The 20,951-nt window shown below is 47.0% G+C and overlaps 1 non-coding gene and 1 pseudogene across 1 annotated transcript; both read left to right on the top strand.

The window, feature by feature from the left end:
• The first annotated feature begins 1,926 nt into the window (after positions 1–1,926).
• Positions 1,927–2,030, top strand: LOC141416217 (U6 spliceosomal RNA). The gene has a single exon (XR_012441027.1). It is a non-coding gene; the product is annotated as a U6 spliceosomal RNA (small nuclear RNA).
• Positions 2,031–2,435: 405 nt separating this feature from the next.
• On the top strand, positions 2,436–2,562 carry LOC141416475 (U8 small nucleolar RNA; annotated as a pseudogene).
• The last annotated feature ends 18,389 nt before the right edge of the window (positions 2,563–20,951 follow it).

The following is a 20,951-nucleotide window of genomic DNA, read 5'->3' as shown; positions in this document are numbered from 1 at the left end:
ATTATAGGCACTGGCTATAGTGCTCAGTTTAGTACTATGAAATTGATAAAGCTTTTATCTTGTTTATGCCCCATGCTTCCCTCCTACTGTTTCTTCTTGGACTTTTTTAGTGTATCACTTGAATAGAATACTTTGATCCCACTGTCTGACATTAATGGCTTCACCTCACCCTTGGCATAAACCAAAATCACTGAGCAAATTATGCCCCTTGTTTTCTGGAAAACTTGACTGATGGTCACACTATGCTTCAGAAGTTTGAGATACTCAGAGGAGTGAGGGGGACCTGTCAGATGTCTCTAAGAATCTGATGAAAGTTTATAGGTAAGCCTGGTGACTCATGGAAGGGGAAAGGGCTTGGGGGAGAGGCCTGAGTCAATGGGTCCTATGAAGCAGCTTTAAGTTGTCACCTGGACTAGGTCAGATGGTCACAGGTATTCCTGGCCTCCGAAACAAGGGCTTTGTGTGACTTGGGGCACTCATGCATCTCTTTGAACTACAGTTCCCCAGGATGAAAGTGGCAGGAGCAGACGTCCCCCTGGAAACCATGTCCTGAGGTGCCCATCTGCCTGGGAACCTGTAGTGCAGGTGCACAGACAAGATGAGGAACCCATCCTCCCACCTGACCCTTCTGAAGGTGCCCTCACAGCTAGGACTTACACTTGGACCTCCAACTATGACCTGTAGGTCATTTGATCCTTGACCCTTGGGTCGCTTTATTTAAACTCTCATCTATTGCATATACACACCTCGGCATGACTGGACACAGGCTTCAATCCTTTCTACTAACGCTGGGTTTTTCCTTCCTGAAACACCCCTGGGTCTCCACTTTGTCAGGCTGATACATGACTTGGGAACTGTTTATACAGAAACCACGTAAGCATTCCAGAAACCTGCCTCATTTCTGATCTGAAACCAGGATGGCGAGCCTTAGGCTCATCAGGGACACCCACGAATCTTAGGAAGTGCAAACCCCATCTGCTGAAAAGAGGTTCCTCAAAATATGAGTTGGTGCTGTAAGAAGAGGCAGGTGAGAGTGAGAGAGAGGAGAGAAAGGGAGGGAGGGAGAGAGAGCAACTATAGATCAAAGTGGATGTGAACTTGCTCCTGAGAGAAAGTGTTCGGTGGTGATGGGCTGGAGAATCTCCACATAGCAACTACCCTCTCCAAATAGCAACTTCCCTCTCCAAGGAATGGCTTAAGTGGGACTGATTAACTATTAAGAAAAAGTGTGAAAGAAATTTGGTCAATCAATGATTGACAGATTTGAGGATAGCTTTCAATTAAAATGTCCTCTCTTAGATTTCTCCAGTAATGACTGGACACAGTGGCTCAAACCTGTAATCCTGGCTATTTCAAGAGGCAGAGTTCAAGAGGATCAAGGTTCGAGGCCAACCCAAGCAAAAAAGTGCCTAAGACTCCATCTCAACCAGTGGCTGGGCATGTGGTGTGTGCCTTTTGTCCAAGCTATGCAGGGAAGACCAAATAGGAGGATCACAGTCCAGGCCCATCCAAAAAAGGCAAGAACTCTTATCTCAAAAATAACCAAAGCACACAGGGCTGGCAATGTGGCTCAAGTGGTAGAGCCTAGCAAATGCAGTGCCCTGAGTTCAAACCTCAGTACCACCAAAAAAAAAAAAAATCTGCAGTAAGCCTATGAATAGGTGTTTGAAGATGGCGTAGGGGAGGGGTATTTTAGGCTTAGTATGTAGCCCAGGGAACACAGCTTTCAAAACACAGAGAAAAGTGCTCAGTAAATCAGTGCTCCGTAGTTGCTTCTTTCTAGAGAAGGAAAAGCAAACCCAGAAGTGTCAAAGGTTTACTTCGCCAGTCTGCCCCAGGCTGCAGATGGTTGCAAGGGACCCCATGAAGGTCGAACCCAATGCAGTGAGAGGGAGGGGATTCGGGGTCTTTCCAAACAGACCAACCATGCTCTCTTCAGCAGCACATATACTAAAATTGGAAAAGTACAGACATTAGCATGGCCCCTGTGTAAGGATGACACACAAATTCGTGAAGTGTTCCATATTTTAAAAAAAGAACAGACACGAGAGCAGATGCACAGGAGAACCTGATGGGCTACATCCACCACTAATAAGCTGGACTAGCATGACCTGGTGTCTTCAGAGCCTCGTATGGGCATCTGATAAAGGTCAGAACCTGTGTCTTTTTTTATTTTTTATTTATTTATTTTTTTGGGTGGACTGGAGTTTGAATTTAGGGCTTTGTGCTTGCAAAACAGGTACTGGATGGGTTGAAGCACACACCTCCAATCCATTTTGCTCTGGTTATTTTGGAGATGGGAGTCTCTCAAACTATTTGCCTGCTGTGGCCCCAGACTGTGATCCTCCTGATCTCTGCCTCCGAAGTAGCTAGGATTACAGGCATCAGCCACTGGTGCCCAGCCTGTGTCTTCTTATAAAAAAACAAAATATATTTCATCAGATGTGATCATCCTCACCTGGTCCTCCTTTGGAAGCGCATGATGATCTGAGTTCACACTGCATGTGACTAAGGTCTCTGCAGTCAGGACTTACAACACTTGCTCATAGGCTCTTATCTGATCCTTCTGGAGGAAAAAAAGTAGAGCTGAGGAGATGGCTCTGGGTAGAGTGTGCACCTAACATGCACAAGCGTGCACAAGGCCCTGGGTTCAACCCCCAGCTCAGCAAAAAAAAAAAAAAATGAATTCCTTCCCTTTGGGCCACCAAACAATAAAAAATATAGGCAGTTCTGCCAGGCACCAGAGTCTCACGCCTATAATCCTAGTTACTAGGGAGGCAGAGGTCAGGAGGCTCCTGGTTCAAAGCCAGCCTGGCAATGGTTTGCAGGACCCCAACACAAAACAGGGCTGGCGGAGTGGCTTAAGTGGTAAAGTGCCTGCCTGGCAAGCATAAGGCCCTGAGTTCAAACCCAAGTACTGCCAAAAGAAAAAACAAAAGTATATATATATATATATGTGTGTGTGTGTGTGTGTGTGTGTGTGTGTGTGTGTGTGTGTGTGTCTATTTGCAGTTCTCTCATTATTTTCTTCTGCATACTGCTGCCTCACGTTACCGTGTGTGGTAGACGTTTTGCTTTTGCCTGTCAGTATCCAATCTCCCTCTCCTAGAAACACCACCAAAATGATCCTCCAGGGAACCACATCTCTCCACTTGAGTGGCTGTCCACTCGCTGCCTCCAGCATGAGCGAGTGACCCAGGTCTGCCAGTCACTAGCACTGGTTAAGGATGGAAATGCAAGGGAACCAGGACAAGTATAGCCAATGCTGACACTTTGGTGGGGGTGGGGAGAGGTTTTGGAGGAAACAAGTACAGTCAGCCCTTTGCATCCAGGGGTTCCACATTGACAAATCCAACCAACCATGGATGGGAAATATTCAGAAGCATTGCATCTGTACAACACCCACGGGCCTTTTCACTTGCCGTCATTCCCTAAGCAATATGGTGTAATCTGTTTGCATGGCCCTGACATTGGAGTTGCTATTACAATCTAGAGATGATTCAAGGTTTATGGAAGGATGTGCACCGGTTCTATGCAAATTCTCCACCTTCTGTGCAAGGCACTTGCGTGTCCGCAGATGTCGGTGTGCTGGGGTGTCCTGGAACCCGTTCCTGTGGCTACTAAGGATCGACAGCACTGGTTTTTCCACTGAGGTTGCTCAGCTGGAGGACGTCAGCCTGAGCTGCCAGGTACCACGTGAAGAGGGGCACGAAAGAGTGGAGCCGACAGAAAAGACAGAAGAGTGAAAGGTGAACAAAGGAGCCATGTCCTGACAACATTAAGCTCAGTCCCCGGATTCAGTCCCGACTAAAGCCAAGCCATTTCCTAAACCTTTCCCTTACTGAGTCAATAGAAATGCTATGTCTAGGTTGAATTAAATTTCTGTCATGTGCTATCTCAACAGACTTAAAATTAGAACAAAAGCCAGCTGCAATTTATAAAGAACCCAGTTCCAGGGGAGGTCATGGTTTTGCCGGGGGGCCAGCTGCTCTTAGACAGGCTCAATGAGAAAGAATCAACTTGGTGATGACTCAGAGACTTGCTTTTCTTTTTTGCAGAGCTGGTGATCAAACCCAGGGCCTCGTGTATGCCAGGAAAGTCTCTACCACCACTGAGCTACATCCCCAGCCCAGCTTTCAGACTTTCTGCCTCAATTATTGTCTAGGCTTTAGAGACACAACTAGACGGTGCTGGGCTTGAACTCGGGGCTTTGCACTTGCTAGGCTTGTTTTTAGTCTGTTTTTCAGATAGGATCTGCTGCTAACTGTACCCTGGCTGGTCTCAAACCACAATCCTTTTGCCTCTACAGCCCGAGTAGCTGGGATTACAGCTATGAACCACCACACCCAGCCCATTAGATTTTTTTTAATATGATATATTTTTCAATAGGGAAGGCTCATGAGTCACTGGGAGTTTTGTTTGTTAAGTGATTTTGGAAATCATACGGTACTGGAGATCAACCCAGGGCCTTATGCACACCAGACAAGCACTGTACCACTGAGCTACACACCCAACCTTAGCAATTTTGGAAATCTAAGGGTCCAACAGGTGACTTCCGGTGCACCCTTGATGATTAGTATTTTACAAGGACTGTTGTGCTATCTTCACAAAGTATTGCTCATTTTCTGCAAGTGACTTTGTACACTTGCAGAAATACAGCAGATTGGCAGTCTCCCTCCAGTACATCGGGCTGAGTCCCAGACTAACTTTTTCTTCTTCTTGTATTAGCTCGTGGACAGTGAGAGTTCTAAACTTCAATCTGTGATGAAGTGTGGGAAACTTAAGAAAATTAGCTCATGCTGGCATTTAAAGGAACTAGTTGACCATGTGAAACATTTGGAAGCTTGTTTCCTCTGAGGGATTGTGGAGTTTCTAGATTCACTTAACCAAGTGTGTGTATTTAGTTGGCATCCAACTAGATAAAGCATCTGGGTAGAATCTGGAGCCCTGACATTAGTTCTCTAATCCAGGCATCAGAGTGGGAGGTTAGGCCCAGATGAATGAGTTTAAATTGCTCTAATCTACAAATTGGAGCAAATTCTCTATAGCTTGAAAGCTGGGAAATATTTCCATTACAACATTATTTTCTGGAAGGTTCAGAAGTACTGTCCTGATGCAACGCACTCTTTGAAGCTTGTTTTTTTAAGCAGGGGGGCAGGTGATCAGAGTCACTTTGCAGAAATGTCATTTTATGCTTCCCAGGGAGTGGACCAGAGAAGGGCAGATGGGGAAAGGAGGCAAGATTTAGGGTAAGCCACTCAATAAATGACAAGGGGTGATCCAGAGTCCTTGGAGGACATTTGTTTAATAGAGTGCCTGGTAGAGTTGAATAGTGTCTCCCTCCCCCCCCCCGAAAAAATATGTCCACCTGGAACCTGTGGATGTGACCTTATTTGGAAGGTCTGTGACGATGTCCTTAAATTAAGGATCTGGACATGAAATCATCTGGGATTAACTAGCTTGGATCCAAATCCAGTAACATGGTCCTTATAAGAGGCAGAGAGGAGAAAACACAGAGACACACAGGCTGTGAAAGGAATCAGAAGAGGGGACATCCAGAAGAAGCGAGCATGCCCCAGGTGGCAGCTCACTTTCAGCCTTCTGGCCTCTGCAACTCTAAGAGAATGCATTTCTGTCATTTTAAGTCACCAGGTTTGTGGTAGTCAGTTGCAGGAACCACAGGAATCTCCCAGCACACGAGGAGCAGAGCGATACAGAAATGGCATTTTGGATTTTTCCTCATCTTATCACCTGTCTTAGGGACTGAACATTGCTACCTTAAAGCAGATCTGCCTTATTCTCTAGAGAATCACTTACATAGCGTTCCTCCTGTTGACCAAAAGGAAGAATGGAATAAAAAGTTTGTGGGAGTTGCAGGACAGTAGCTTTAAAAAAAAAAAATGCCTCCTCCAGTGGATGGAGGTTCGAGGGTAGCCAGGGCAAATAATTCTTGAGATCTCATCTCCAAAATAACTGGAGCAAAATGGACTGGAAGTGTGGCTCAAGTGGTAGAAAGCCTGCTTTGCAAGCAAGAAGCCCTGAGTTCAAACTCCAGTCCCACAAAAAAAAAAAAAGAAAGAAAGAAAGAAAAAAAAGCTTCCTCCCTTTAAGAGTTGAAAGAATGAAAAAGTGACTGGAAAGGCAGGGAGAGGGTTCTGTGTGATATTTAGAACACAGCAGGAACTACACTGCTCACTAAACCAAGTAACATGCAGCCACCACAGACAGAAAGACCCACTGGAGTAGTCTTCATGCTGCCGGTGGACTCCAGGGCTGTGTGCATGGGAGGCAAGCGCCCCACCACTGATCTACACCCCCAGCCCACAGCTTCAACTATCTTGCCTCTTTTGGGAGGTGTGGGAAGGAACTGGGGTTTGAACTCAGAGCTTCTTCCTTCTAGGCAGGCGCTTTACCGCTTGAGCCTCGCCTTCAGCCCTTCTTGCTCTGCTTCTTTTGGAGACGATCTAGACCACAGTCCTCCTGTTCCAAACTGCCCTCCATTGCTGGACTGACAGGCGTGTGCCACCATGCCCAGATGTGGTTTTTCTTTTTTCTCTTTGAGACTGGGGTCTCACAAACTTTTTTTTTTTTTTTTTGTCTAGGCTGGCCTTGGTCTGCAGTTCTCCCAATCTCAGCCTCCACGTAGCCTGGGACAGGTTTGTGCCACACACCCAGCTTTTATTGCTTGAGACGGGATCTCATGAGATTTTTGCCCAGGTTGGCCTAGAACTGTGAACCTCCCATTCTCAGCCTCCAATTAGCTAGAAATACAGGTGCCAGCTCCTGGCACCAGCTCAAACTATTTTAAATAACAAAGGGAAGTCATTGGCTCACATGTTTGAAAAGTCCCAAGGAAGGGCTGCTTTGTCCAGTTTCTTTCCATGTCTCTGTTCTACCTTGTTCCATAAATGAAGTTGTAAAACCATGGATGTGACAGGGAATGGTGGCCCACACCTGTAATCTCCACACTCAGGAGGCTGAGGCAGGAGGATGTGAATTTGAGGCCAGCTTGGGCTACATAGTGAGACCCTGCCTCAAAAAAAAAAAAAAAAAGCTGGGTGCCAGTGGCTCATGCCTGTAATCCTAGCTACTCAGGAGGCAACGCAGAGATCAGGAGGAATGCAGTTCAAAGCCAGCCCAGGCAAATAGTTCCATGAGACCTTATCTCGAAAAAAACCCTATCACAAAAAATTGGACTGGTGGAGTGGCTCAAGGTGAAGGCCCTGAGTTCCAGCCCCAGTATGTCAAAAATAAATTAAACAAATAAATAATAAAATAAAAAATGGAACTGACAGAGTGGCTTAAGCGGTAGAACACCTGCCTAGCAAACGTGAGGCCCTGAGTTCAAACCCCAGTACCACCAAAATAAATAAATAAATAAATACATAAAATAAAACATAGCTATGGATGTGAATGAATTGCTCATGAGACAAATCAGCAGAGGAAGCCAAGCAAAGCAGATGTCTCCAGACGCTGAGGAAGACAAGAAGGGCATGGATGTCAAAAGCAGGTGCCCCAGGAAAACAGCTATTAGGTCCCAGCAGGTGATGCTGGCGGATGGCTTTGGCCGGAGCTGGGTGGAAGGTTGAGGAGGCAAAGGACTGACTGCCCTGGATGGGGACTAATGGAAGGGGCCAGAGGGACAGAGCATTTATGAACTGAAGAATAAGCTGAGCGACAAGTAAAACGCCTCGTGCTCCCAGCTGTGAGACTGGAGAGCAGCTGGAAGGATGGCCGTGGTGTAGACGAGTTGGGGTTGGGGCAGGGATTGCTAGAGGGGGGCGTGAAATATTGAGAATACACAACAGACAGACCATCTTTGTTGTCACCAAGTGCATGAGTGTCCCTGCTTCCCAGGGCTGCTGTGAGAAAACACTACACCCTCAGCAGCTTAAAACAGCAAACCTGTGTTTTCTCCCAGTTCTGAGGTCACAGCTGGAGGCGTTGGCAGGGCCCTGCTTGCTCTGAGCCCTCAGGGGGACAGTCCTTCCTGTCTCCTTTAACTCTGGTGGCCCCAAGCACTCTGGCCTGGTCACATCCTGCACCCTCTGTCCCCATGCTCACATTGTCCCGTGGCTTTGTCTTCTCTTCTGAGGGCCACAGGACTGGGACCCACCAAAAGCTCCTCCAGGTAGATTGTCACGGGATTGCCAAGGCCCAAGTTGCCGCACAGATCTGTGGAATCCATGCTAGACAGTGGCCACCTGCAATGCATGGCCGCTTAAATTTCAGTAAAAGCCCATGCGCTACTGTAATGGGCAGCACAAATTATAAAACGTTCCCATCACCTCCGGAAGTTCGAGGGACGGCACCACCTGGGTCTTCCGAGCAGATGAAGAAACCTTTGTCTCTTACTTCTTGTCCTCCTTTGCAGCATCTCAGCCCACACACCTGCAGCCACCAGGCACACAGGGTGCTGGGCGAAGCTGGGTGACACTGTTCAGCTGGGTGAGCTGTACACTTCACACTCCTTATAAAGGCGAAATCAGTAGTACTCGTGAGGCTATTGGGAGGATTAAGTGAGATACGCCAAAAATGCTTGAGTTTGGCAAATAGTAAGTAGCTGCTCGATAAATTTCAGGGTTTTTTTTTTTTTGTTTTGTTTTGTTTTGTTTTGTTTGTGTGTGGTTTTTTTGGGGGGCGGGTAGAGGGCAGTACTGGGGTTTGAGCTCAGGACCTCACTTGCCAGGCAGGCATTTTACCACTTAAGCCCTTTTTTTTTTGCTATAGTTACTTTTTCAATAGGGTCTTGTACTATTTGCCCGGGATCAAACCTTGGTCCTCCCAATCTCCACTTCTTGAGTAGCTTGGATTACAGGGGTGAACCACAGCACCTGGCCCCTATTCCAGTTATTTTTATTTATTTATTTATTTTTACTTCAAATCTCAGCTGGACCCTCAATGTTTAACTTTGACTTGTTTGTGGTGAGCTCTTCCCCATTTCCTTCAGTGATAATTCCAAATCCTCTATCTCCGTTTATGAGTTGACTGGTGTTCCTCCCGACTCCCACCCCTCACATACCCAAATTTGTATGCTAAAGTATTAACCCCCAGTACCTGTGAATGTGACTTTACTTGGAAAGAGAGTGTTTGGGGGTTTTTTTGAGTATTTTTTTCTTTGGTTTTGTTTAATTTTTTAATTTTCCTCTTTTGATTTTTTCAACTTTGCTTATTTTTATTTTTTGGCAGTACTGAGGTTTGAACTCAAGGCCTCATGCTTGCTAGGAGGTGCTCTACCACTGGAGTCACTCCACCAGCCCTTTTTTTTTTGTGATAGATTTTTTTGAGATAGGGTCTTGTGAACTATTTGCCAAGGCTGGCTTCAAACGGCAATCCTTCTGATCTCTGCCTCCCGAGTAGCTAGGATTACAGGCGTGAGCCACTGACACTGGCTTACTTTGTTTATTTTGAAAGTTACAAAGCTACATTTAACACTCGTGAAAGCTAGAAAGTGCAATAATGGGGCTAAAGGTGTAGTGATTACATTCAAATTTTAAGAAATGTAAAAGTTTTTTTTTTTAGGGACATTTATAATGGTTTATTTACAATAGTTTCCTGCTCTTCTGAAAAGCAGGGAAACAGGACGATGACATTTTCTTAGTTTTATTTTTTTTATTGTTTTATTATTCATATGTGCATACAAGGCTTGGGTCATTTCTCCCTCCTGCCCCCACCCCCTCCCTTACCACCCACTCCGCCCCCTCCCTCTCCCCCCCACCTCCTCACTACCTGGCAGAAACTATTTTGCCCTTATCTCTAATTTTGTCGTAGATAGAGTATAAGCAATAATAGGAAGGAACAAGGGATTTTGCTGGTTGAGATAAGGATAGCTATACAGGGAGTTGACTCACATTAATTTCCTGTGCGTGTGTGTTACCTCCTAGGTTAATTCTTTTTGATCTAACCTTTCCTCTAGTTAAAAGTATTTTTTTTTTTGGCAGTAAAGATTGAACTCAGGGGTTCGAACTCTAACATCTGAGCCATGCATACCTCCAGCCCTTTCTATTTCTGGTTAATTTTTGAGATAGAGTCTTGCAGGCTGGCCTGGACTACAGTCTCCCTATTTTTGCTTCCCCACATAGCTGGAAACAGGTATGGACCGGGTTGAGATGGGGTCTCTTGAACTTAATGCCCAGGCTGGCCTTGAACCACGGCCTTCCCAATCAACTCCTGAGTAGTTAGGATTCTAGGCATGAGCCACGGCTCTCGGCTAGAAATGTGTGTTTTCAACACATCCTTTTAGGGATGCTTGTGTATTTACAAATCATAAATCAGGATGCATCAAGAGAGGGTAACTGTGGTTCGTTATGAGTGCTTTCAAAGAAAATTTTGAGAAAGTTTGGAGCTAAGATTCAAGAACCTCCTCTGAACCAGGTAAGGTGGAGTACACCTGTGATCCCAGTCATAGGGAGGCATAGGTAGAGGATCACGGGCTGAGGTCAGCCAGGGACCCTATCTGAAAAATAACAAAAGCAAAAAAGAGCTGGAAGTTTGGCTCAAGCGATAGAGCACCTGCCTAGCAAGTGTGAGGTCCTAAGTTCAAATCCCACCATTTTGACCAAGGTTGACTGGAAGCATGAGTGGAGGGCTGCCAGTACAGACACCCACAGAGCTCGTTTTTCTCTCACTCACCTTGAAAGAATTCGCTTGAAGCGAATCATTCATCTGGCTCTTGAACTTCAACCTGTTTCTCTTCCTCCTCCTGGCAATGAAGAACCATTTGCAGCCAGCCAGAGTGCAGGCATTAACGGGGCGCATCAGAGTTGTAGCCCGGCTCAGGCAGTGTTACTGGGGCAGCATCTGTAAGAAATCAACCCTCCTTATCCTGTGGAGGGCAGGAGGGGCAGTCACTCCACAGTTGTCTGCAGGGTCAGGGAGGGTCACTCAGCTTGGCTGGCCAGTGTCTCAGGGACCCGTTCTGGGGAACACCTGATGTCTTCACTCCTGTAATCTGGCCACCTGGCCAAGGGTCTATTGGGTTGTTTTTCTCAGTTGCCTAACACTTTCTTCTGCCCCCACCACCCCCCTTCAAATATATCAGACTGGGTGAGAGTCTTCGGGCAAAGCAGAGCCAGGAGAAAACTTGTCTCTTCCACTTGCCTTGGCTCCCTCCGGCCCTGCCCCATTCCTCTTCCAGCCCTTTGGCTCCTCAGCTTTCATTGAGAGCCTGAAGGCCATTTTCAAATCTCAGAGGAGGATGACAGGGATGGCCACTAGAACACGACTCAATTTCCTCCAGAGACCAATGGGGTACTTAAAATCAGAAACAAATTGTAGACAACAGATCACAGAAGCAGCCACTTAAGACTTACTTTTCATTGATTCTTCTGTAGCTAATATCACACAGACCATCAAGGAGTTACTGGAAAATTGATAAAGGGAAATAAAGTGCCTAACGTGCTGATCACGCCTGTAATCCCAGTGCTCTGGAAGCTGAGGCAGGAGGATTGAGAGTCTGAAGCCAGCCTGAGCTATGCAAGACCGTGTCTCAAAAATCAAGGGTTGGGGATGTAGCTCAGTGGTAGAGCTCTTGCCTAGAATACACAAAAACCTGAGTTCGAGACCCTTCTCTCATCACGGTTTTATGAATGCAGTAGACCATCATGCTGTCTTCGTGCCATGCACGGATGCTGTGGTTACACTTACAGGGGCTTATTTTGCAGAAGTGTGCTGGAAACTTTGGGCGAGAATTCTTTCTGTAATCCTAGCTACTCGGGCAGGAGACACTGGGAGGATTGAGGTGTGAGGCTGGGAGGGTGGTTCACAAGACCCCATCTCAATCAAAAAAGCCAGGCATGGCGGCACACACCTCTCAGGAGGCATAGGTAGGAGGATGGTGGTCCAGCTGGCCCCTGGGGAGAAAAACTCAAAACCACCTGAAAAAAATAAAGCAAAAAAGGACTGGGAGCGTGGCTCGAGTGTGAGGCCCGAGTTCAAACTCCAGTAGCAAAAGAAGACCAAAAAACAAAAAAAAAAACCCAAAACAGCTCCCAAAAAACCTATCTGAGGGATGAGGGAGGGAAAAAAATGAATAAACAGATAAATGCTAGCCTTTCTGGCCTGAGGATATGGATATCAATGTCCATATATTTGAATACAGATCAGGGCTCAGTAAAACTTTTCAGTAAATGTTTTTGACTGTGCAGCTCCCATGCTAATCTCCATAGCTTTCTCTGTCTTTATTGCAAGTCTTTAAGTTATTAACTACTCTTAGCTCATGGCCTATAAAAAACAGGCCTCAGGGTAGCCTAATAGAAAAAGTTACCTATGAGGGGACTTTGTCCTTAGTAGGAAACAGAAAAGCAGAAATGTTTAAAATCTGATGAATAGTTATAATTGGGAATAATCCAATCTGTGCATCTCAGGGCCACTTTGTTTTTATTTTTATTATTTGCTTATTTATTTATTGTGGTACTGGGACTTGAATTTAGGGCCTTCACCTTGAGTCAGTCCACCAGCCCTTTATTGTGAAGGATTTTTTTGACATAGGGTCTCTCAAACTATTTGCCCAAGCTGGCTTTGAACCGTGATCCTCTGATCTCTGCCTCCCGAGTAGCTGGGATTATAGGCGTGAGCCACTGGTGCCTGGCAAAGGGGTCACTTTATTTAAGCAAAAGTTATACATTTAGTTACACACTAGCTTTTAGCTAAGGGTGGGGCTTCATTTGGCTTTTCTTATAGTAAATTGGAACTTTACTCTCTTATTTTTGGTGTATCTTTTTTATCATTTTGAAAGAAAAATATGATTTTTTTCCTCACTGACATTTGTTTCACAATAGACTTGGTTGAGTTGTTGAGGAAGGACTGTGTTCCATCAAACTCTGTTTGTTGAAAACACAAAAAGCCCCAAAGCCCAACAGTAGCAAAGAAACTCGGCTTCTGGCAGGCCAGTTAGTAGTCCTGTGAACTTGACACAGAACTTGATTTTTTCGGGGCTCAGCTTTCCTCTCGAGTGTGAAGACCAGACAACACGTCTGCAAAAGGGCTTTGCACACAGCCCAAGGCTACATACATGTGCACTCACCATTCTTCACGCATGAACATGCCAGTGCTCCAGATGACTTCCACGCGGACATCGGACTCTAACAGAGTGCTCCTCCCTCCGCACCACAAATCCATTCCTTAAACATTAGTTGAGACGAAGACACTGCACCAGGTACTGGGCTTGCACTGGAGTGCAGACAGAGATGGCCTCTGCCCACGGGGCTCTTACAGCCTCGGGAATTGGTGACAATTGTGACTCAACGAGAAGAGGAGGAAGGGTTGAAGTGCAGCACACTGCTTTTGACACCATGCTTTGTGGGGTGGTTGATCTGAACTGGATTGAGAGAGGCCTAGGTGTGTCTGTGAGGGTGTTTCCAGAGAGGATTGACTATGGGGGAAGATGCCCCAAATGTGGACGGCGCCATCCAGTAGGCTGGAGGCCCGGATGAAATAAAAAGGGAAGAAGGAGGAAGCTCGCTAGCTCAGGTGCTCTCTCTTTGCCTCCTGGCTCCCATGAAGTGAACAGGTTTCCTCCACCATGTCCTCCTCCATGGTGTTTCTGCCCTACCACCAGCCTAAAATCAGGGACTGAAACCCAACTGTGCGTCAAAATAAATCTTTCCTGACCAGGCATGGTGGCACACAGCTGTAATCCCACCTCCGTGGGAGGCAGAAAAGTCTGAGGTTGGCCTGGGTAATTAGTGTGGGAAAAAAAAAAAAAAGCAAAAGGACCTGGATGCGGCCAAGTGGTTTTCATGAGGCCCTGAGTTCAAACCTCAATGCCACCAAAATTAATTAATTAATTAAAATAAACTAAGAAAAGGATAAGTAATAACTTTCAGTAGTACATTAAGGTTATTTTGTGGATTAGACGTTTATCTCAAGAAGTGGAGTGCTTGCCTAGCAAGCACAAGGACCTGAGTTCAAATCCCATACTGCCAAAAAAAAAACAACCCACAAAAAGAACGTTTTGTGGGGGGGGGGTGGGATAGAACGTCTTGCATTTTGCTTTTTTCAATTAATATCATATACTGAAAGTGTGAGTAACCGTATTAGTCCATTTTATGTTGCAAAATGTCTGAGGCTGAAAAACTCATAAAGAAAAGCTTAGAGTTTGGGGTAAGTTGGGGGGTGACGTCCAAACAGCATGCGCTAGATCTTGCTATGGCCTCTTGGCTGTATCCCATCACCATAGGCACGAACACAATCGGGAGAGACTGCAGGAGAAACAGGAAGCTGGAGTTCCTGTGGAACTGACTGGGGTCCCATGAAAAAAAAGAAATTCCAGAAATCATGTTGAATGAAATTGCCCAAAGTCAAGCAGATCACTGGGGAACTCCTATCTTCCTTCGCCCTCTTCCCCCACTTCCTTCTCCATCCTCCTTTCTCTTCCTTTACCCCCACTTCCATCTCCCCTACTGTCCCCGCCAAGTCCCCGGCTCTTCCTCTCTCCTTTTCTTCCTCTTCTTTCTGTGGAACTGATATTTACTGAGTGACTCTCACGAGCCAGGCCCTGCACTAAGCTGAACATAACAGGGACTGTCTGTCCTGCCTTGTGAAGCTAGCAGGAGGGTAGTTAGAGCACAGTATGCCCAGGGAAGTGACAGGTGACAAGGGGACCAAAGGGCAGCAGACAGTGCAGCCAACCCAGACCTAAACAGGAGGAAAGGCTTCTAGAAGGAACATCCAGGCTGAAGGGCCATGGTGAGGGGTGTCAGCCAGGGGAAGGATGGCAACAGTCTTTTACAGAACCCCAGTGATCCATCCCTATTTCAGGGTCACGGTGCCACCCAGATTGGCAGAGTTAGGACCTCGGTCACCACCTCTTCCTCAGGCAGCTCTTGTCTGAGGCCAGTGCCATCAGCCATCTTTTGGGAGAGATACTAGCAGGAGAACAGAGGCCCAGGTCTGCGATGACAGTGTGGAGAGATTTTTAATGTCTGTCTCTCCCTGGCCAAGATGGCAGCAATGAGATGGCTGGGAGAGGATCTGTCCTGTTCCCAGAAGGACCCCCAGTGCCTAGCCCAGTGCCTGACAGAGCCAGCTGTCCAGGGGGAGAGGTATCAGACAGATGGGCACTAGACTTTTTCAGAAGCCCCCACACCTAAAGGGGCTTTAGAATCACAGAATCGCCCACAAAGATGCTCACAGTCCTTCGCCTGCCTTTTATCACCTTCTTTACATGGTAAATATCCCACCTCACCTAGAAAGTTCCTTCCTCATACAGATTTCTGATTTGGTTACAACCAAAAAGATAGAAGACAGGGAGACTGGGGCAAAGTCAGCTGAAGCAGCAGTGTTCTCTACTCTGCTCATCCACTAAGTGGGGTTTCCACTTTCTCACTGGAAGAAGTGTGTGCCAGGTACTAATCAGGCAACCCATAATTACTCATTGACAGTGAGTCACACGGAACATCAGGTCCCTAAGAGAAAGTTTAAAACCAAATCCCTTTCATCTTCGTAAACTCCCAAGAAGAAGCCAGATATGCAATCTCAACATGGCTCTTCTTACCATGCCAGCTCCTCCTGCTATATTTCTTTTTATTTTGTCCCAAGATGAAGGTCAAGATTGTTCTGGCTAGGACAGAACTTGAGCATGGCCATTGTCCAAACCTAAGGCTGTTTCCATCTGGCCTGAAAGTTCCAGATGTTTTTCTGCAGCAGCCTGAAACCCAGAGACAAGGGATCCGCCTACAGGCTGTGCCTCTGATCAGCCTGACCAAGAGGCGTCTCCTGACCTGCTGGTGACTCACCACACAGGTCCCCAGCTAGAGATGCAGCCTGGGACCATAGTATCGAGGCAGTAGTTCGATGAGTACTTTCTTGGTGCTTAGCAGTGATGCTATGTCGTGTGGTCCAGGCCTTGTCCATTTTGCTTGTGCTAGTCAGTTTTCTACAACTATACCACAAACGATACATGAAGTGACCAACTTATAGAGAGAAAGACTGATATGAGCTCACGGGTTCCAGTCCAGGATCAACTGGCCTTGTTGCTTTGGGCCTTTGGCAAGGAGCACACAGTAAAACAAAACCACTTACATCACAAGCCAGGACCGAAGAGAGAGGAGGAGGAGCTAGAGCCACACAGTGTCCTTAAGGGCACAACCTGATGATCTCGGGACCTTCTGTTAGGCCCCACTTCCCAAAGGTTCCACCAATAGCACCACCCTAGGGACCAAGCCTTTAGCATATGGGCCTTTGGAGGACATTCAACATCTAAACTATAGAATTGTGGTCATTTTTGTGTGCCACCAATCTGTGAATGGTGTCTAAGGTCATGCAGCCTCTTCCTTCAATCTAGAAACCAAAGTTGGAGAGAATTTCAGTTGAGGTAGCCCTGCGCGACTTCCTGTCTTTATGCACAGGCCTTAGAGAGGAGGAGCTCAGAACTGGAAAGAGAGCACCCAGGACTAGTACGTCCAGGACTCCGCAGGGGAGCTGGAAGTGGGTGCTCAGTTAAGTGTTCCTTGATGAGCTTTGGGGAGTCATTCATGGCTTTGTGTCCATTGTTTTAGGAGAAAAACTTGTGTTGAGTGATTGATTGTCTTGGCCTTCTTTTCTGTTGAATTCTAAGTAGGGAAGAGAATAAAATTTAAGTCCCAGCCTAGTGGGAAAACAGAGAGACCAGGAAGCAAGCAATCACAGGGAGCATGGAGCAGGATGCTCCAACCCAAGGGGGGCACATTAAAGGAATTCCCAGTGGTCAGGTGCTGGGATCTGTGGTAGTGGTGGGGGCTGGAGGACTCCAGACAGGCCTTCTTTAGAGGAGGCTGAAGAGACATGGGGCAGTCACAGAGGGTGGGAATGTGTGCAGATCAGCTAAGTGGCACCTCCTTCTCCATGGAATTGTTACTGGGGCAGAACATCTGAGTTTGGACAATCACTTATAATGACATCTTATTTATAAATTGCAGACTAAGGACTTGGGCTTCATCCAACCAGTTGCATTGGGAATGAAAAAGACATAGTGAGAACTGTGATGGCCATAAAATAAATAGGGTTGAGATCTGTCTGGGGGGAGGGGGAGAAATCAGAGCCAGGTGTGCCATGTGCAATCAGGGGGTCTATATTGCAATCCCTGGGGGTTTCCTAAAATGGAGATTCATGGACTCTCTAGACTTCTGGGTTGGGAGCAGGGGACTCCAAGTGAACAGGTTAGAGGGGGCGCTTCCTGCAGTCTGAAGTGTGGGAACAGAGAGAGCAGGAGCCTGAAGGAGATGGGGCACAGGAAGCTGGGAACAGTCTCTAGCTGCATCTGCAGAGAGACAGGCCCACTGGCTCACCAGGCTGCTCGGGTTTCCAGGGACAGAATTGGACAGCTGCTCCTGGGAAGGATTGGGGAGGGGGGGTGACCATCAAGTGAGAGCTGTAGAAAACTGATGGATGCCTTGTGAAAGCACCTGGAGCTGTCCCTTCTACTAACACCCCTCTCAAACAGAGACAGGAAGGACAGCCAGCAGAGGAAAAGACAACAGGAAGAAGAAAGGTGGCAAAGGCCACAACTCTGCTGGGAACAGAGGGCATTTGGTCACAGGGCAGGAAGTCAAAACCCAGGAGTGTCCTACTGATGCAGGATGCACTCTCACATTCCTCTCGGTAAAGGGAAAAGGCCCCTGTGTCCTGTGCAGGCTGAGAAATGATGGCCAGCCCCTGCCTGTCCTCAACCCCTGTAAGCCTGGGACTGAGCTGCAAATTGAATTCATGCCTCTCGATTCCTAGAAAGAGGAAGGGAGAAGAGAGAGAGCGAGAGAGAGAGAGAGGGAGAGCGGGAGAGAGAGAAATCTATACTTAGTTCTCTGGTCAGTTTGGGCAGGACTGGCAAGGCTGGACACGTCCCCTGATGTGGGAGCAGTAGTTTGCAAAGCGTGCTGAGGCAACCTGTTCTGAGCAAAGCAAGCATTTGGCCTCCACTGTCAGGAAAGGTACCAAGCAGCACCCAGGGAAAGAGATCCGGGCAGGTTTCTGTACAGGCACATCCCCTGTTCAAACTCTGGGCTCATACCGTCAATATTTCATTCACTTGGCTTTTCCCTCTCTCTGAGGCCTAGCATCACTGCTGACTTCCACTGTGCTCAGGACCCTTGAAAACATCTACTTCCTTCTAAAACCCAGCGCCCAAACAACCACAAGGCTCCAAGCAACAGCAGCCTCCTCGTTTACACTTGCCAGACGTCTTGTTTTGTCAGGAGGTGCTGGCACTTGCACTTGGTTTTCAGCTCACTGTTGTTCCTACTGGGTAGAGTAGCCGGGCTTTCTCAGCAATATATAAACTGAAAACATTCTTCCTCATGTCATATCTGGGTAGCTTTGCCCTTAACTCAGTTGAACTATTTCTTTGTCAAATAATATCCCCAAACTGCTTCTCAGAGCAGGAGTACTTTCGTGTGCTCGTGGCTCAGCGAGCAAGTGACATGGGCGGGCTCTTGTTTGTGTCTTGGAGGTCTACAATGATGTTAATTAGCATGTGGAAGGCTCTGACAAGTCCTGCAGGTGCCTAGATCAGTATTACCCTGCTTTCTAGATTATTCTTGTCTTCCCGGGAGCAAGGTCTTCCTGTCTCCCTAAATCAGTCCTCCACATCACAAGACAATAGTCCCTGCTTGGTGGCTGCTGACACCTTTCAGGGTGTTTTCTTCCCCCAAAGAAAATGACTTTACTTTTTCTTATTACTATTGTGAATGTTTTTCATCATTATTATAAATTATATATTAATTACAGACAACATAAAGAAGCAAAAGTACATTAGAAAGCCACTCTTTCAAGGAAAACCACTGTTACCATTCCCCTCTAGATTTTTCTAAGTATATAGGCGTAATTCATGGATGTTTCTATTGTTTAATGAGACCACAGTAATGTATTTTTGTACAAGTAGATGGTAGCAGCTTTCCAGTCGTTAGTTAGTTAGTTTAATGGCTGTAAGCATATGACTACACTGTAACTGATTTAATTGGTCCCCTGTGGTGAGAAAAACTCTCCTGTTCCAAACAGCACTGTGCTGAACATTTTTAGAGTGAAATCCTTCCATGTTCTCTTAGCCATTTCTTTGGGATAGATTTCCAGAAAGATGCTCCTTTTGGCACAGGACTAAGAACTTTGGTGGTTACAGAAGACAGCCAGATCCCGAGGAGGGCTCAGGGATTGACAGTCTCCTCTCACGGGCACCGTCACAGACCTGAGGGTGCTTCGAAACTTTCCCATGGCTGCTGAGACAAATGACCGAAAATGTGGTAGGTTGCTACATCGGAAGTCTACTGGAGGTCAGAAATCTGGAATTAGTGGATTGACAGAGCCACCTCCCTTTGATAGCTCTAGGGGAGACTCTGTCCCTTGTATCTTCCAGCCCCTGATGGCTCCAGGAATTCCTTGGCTTGTGATTGTATCACTCCAGTCTCTGCCTCTGTCTTCGCATGCCTTTCTCCTCCTCTCTTTTAGAGGGGTACTTGTCACTGGACTTAGGGCCCACCAGTTATACAGCTGATAGCAGCTCAGGATCCTCGACCTCAATTACACACACAAAGACACTTTTACCAAATAAGGTCACATCGCAGGTTCCAGGGGATAGGCAAGGGCATAAATTTTGGAGGGTGAGCACTACTTAACTCACTACAATTCCTCCAGATCATAAGGAGTGGTTTCCAAACCATTGTACACACACACACACACACACACACACACACACACACACACGCACGCAGTCAACTCTCAATACACAATCTTCAAGTCGAGCTGTTGGTGGATCGCAGAAGTATGAACTAGATCAAGAACACGGGCAGGATAGTCAGCCCTCAGTTCCCTGAGGTCTGTTTAAGAAGGTCAGAGGGAGGACCAAGTTGTACTTGCTGTCATCAAGAAAACTTCCCAGGCCCTCCCCGTCTGGGACGGCCTACACAGCCGTCTGTCTTCCCCCCCCACCCGAAGATGAACCAGGCACCCACGGGAGCTCTGCATGCAGTCCGCTTGGCTTGGGCAAGAATCACACAGAGATCCTGATTTACTGTTTTGTGAAAAGCAAATCATTTGCATATCTTCGCCAAAGTCCTCACCAGCATTCCTGAGCTTCAGGGGGAGGAAAAATGAGCTGCTTCCTGAGTGCTTTCAGCATGTGCCCAGACTGGACAATGTCATGATCTGCTGCGGTGTCACAACCTTATCTACAGACCCAGCTGAGTGGCAAACACAGGCCATCCCCCAGCTCACAGATGATATGGGTCCCTCAAACTCATTTATGGTTGAGTAGTTTGCAGAAAGCCTTTCCCATACATGCTGGGCTAGAGGGTCTGATGCCTGTGACCCCTTCTATAAGCAAGGGCCCTAGCCTGCACCCTGAGCCACCACAGCCCTCAGGAGCACACCCAGGCAACACAAGGCCTGTAAAGAGAGCTGGAAGAGACAGATGCAGTGTGGCAGAGGGTGTACCCAGGGTCCTGTGCCCATGGGCATTGCTGAGGAAGACTCCAAGGACAAGAGACCAAAGTCGAGACTGTCAGCATGGGGGTGGCTGAAAAGGGCCAAACACATCAGTCTATATGTCTAGCTAATTCTGTGAGGCAGGCCTGCCTTCACTATTGCATCAGACTAACAGGATTCAGAGGCTGTGAATGGAAATGGATCTTAGTATCTTAGTTCCTTAGGGCTGCTGCCACAAAGTGCTACAAACTGGGTGACTTCAAACAACAGGAGTGTCTTCTCCCCCAGGTCTGGAGGCTGGAAGTCTGAAGCCAAGGTGTCCGCAGGGCTGTGCTCCCTTTCCTGGCTCCGGCGGTTGCCAGCAACCCTTGGCTGGCAATTACATAACTCCGTTCCTGTTTCCAACAGAGACCAATGGCTGCCTTCCCTGAGGGGCCTCTGTGTCTCCACATGGCCTCCTCCCTGTCTATGTGTCTCCTTTCCTCTTAAAGGGACACTAGTCATACTGGATTAGAGCCCATCTTAATGAGCTCATCTTAATGTGATTATAGATATAATCA

This window comes from Castor canadensis, chromosome 1 (genome assembly GCF_047511655.1).
Source record: "Castor canadensis chromosome 1, mCasCan1.hap1v2, whole genome shotgun sequence".
NCBI lineage: Eukaryota > Metazoa > Chordata > Mammalia > Rodentia > Castoridae > Castor > Castor canadensis.
The sequence above is the reverse complement of the archived record's forward strand: the minus strand, read 5'-3'. Positions and strand labels throughout refer to the sequence as shown.